This window comes from Triticum aestivum, chromosome 3D (genome assembly GCF_018294505.1).
Source record: "Triticum aestivum cultivar Chinese Spring chromosome 3D, IWGSC CS RefSeq v2.1, whole genome shotgun sequence".
Taxonomy (NCBI): domain Eukaryota; kingdom Viridiplantae; phylum Streptophyta; class Magnoliopsida; order Poales; family Poaceae; genus Triticum; species Triticum aestivum.
In genome coordinates, this window is record NC_057802.1 from 398713198 (window position 1) to 398714749 (window position 1552).

Consider the following 1552-nt stretch of genomic DNA (forward strand, 5'->3'; position numbering starts at 1 on the left):
ACTGGAGTAGGAGCAATGACCCGGTCGAACTCCTCAGTGGTAGGCAGACAGCGAGTAGTGGCCAAAATGGCAGGTGAATAGGATGCTGAGGACGAGACGAACGTCCGTGGCGGTGCCATGTGGAGAAGCTCCTTCCTGCTGGCAGAACCACCCCGAACTAAGTCCATCCGGGCAGCCACAAGATCGTCCACGAGGTTGTCGAAATCTTCCTCCAGAGCTTTGAGATACTCAACAAGCATCTCGATAGCTTCATCTCGCTCTCCCCTATGGCAGGCGAATGCATAGTGACAAGTATATGGCACATGGCATGGGAGGTAGCGGTAGCGACGAGTCTTCATCGAAGGAAGAATGTCCCGAAGGTGAGCTATCGCCTCACGGGCAGCCATCTGCATGGCATGCCTCTCCGTAGGCATGGCCCTTCCCACAAAACGGAAGTGGCGAGACGCAGAACAACCTCCCTTGAATTGCACCACGGCCTGGTGCATAGACACGTCGTCGCTGAGCTTGTGCTGGCAAAGCGTGAACTCCGGACGAGTCATTGGCCCGATCGCGAGCTTGGTGATGGAGACGAGGAGTTTGACAAACCCCTCGGGCACATTAGTGAACACCCGAGTCTCGCAGTTGCTGCCAGCCATCTACAAAAGTAGGCAAAAATTCTGAGTAGTCATATCATAAATTTATGATGACCAACAGAAAATAGCTACATTTGCAAAATGCTGAAAAAGCACTAAAGACGCTAATAATCGATTAGCGATCGCACCTAGTGGCTTCCTACAGTCAGCCTGGCTCTGATACCAAGCTTGTCACGACCGGTTTTCCAATAAAAATATTTATTGAGAAATCGATCCCTTTTACGGACCAGTAGAGAAGAATCCTTCTCACTTGTAGACAAAATCTTGATCACAGAAGAAAAAACCAGGAGTACTGAATATAATACAAGGTTGAGCGGAGACTGCTCAACAATTTATTACAACCATGCCAATAATACATAAAGGCGGATAGGGTGGCATAACTACTAACTCACGATAAAAGCGGTGGTGGATATATCACAGTGAAGTGGGTGACATGACCCCTGAATCTAATAGCTCTTCGAGCGTCGGAGTGAGGCTCGAGGATACTTATTGTGGGTGGCGGAAGCGTATATAATACAAGTGACCAATATCCAGGATCGCACGGGACTGACTGGGATTCCTCTAGGCGTCGGACTCACTATCAAACTCTTCATCCATGAGATCGCCTTCGTCAACATCTGGCCAAATCAACAAGCCAGGTGAGTACTATGAAAGTACTCGCAAGACAGTTCGGACATAAGATATAACAAATGTAAACGTGATGCATATGAACAGGTTAATAAAGCGCACTCAAACAACGAGATGGCAATGCATGGGAAATAAAAGGGAAGTCGGGCGGTAGTCCTCCCGAAATCCCAAAGTAATACTGAAGGCCAATCGAGTGTATGAATGACTCCTCGAAAGGATACAAATGAAATAACAATGCCGCAGTCGGGCGTCAAGGCGACACCACATAAAGGGCTTATAAAGGAAAAATAAAT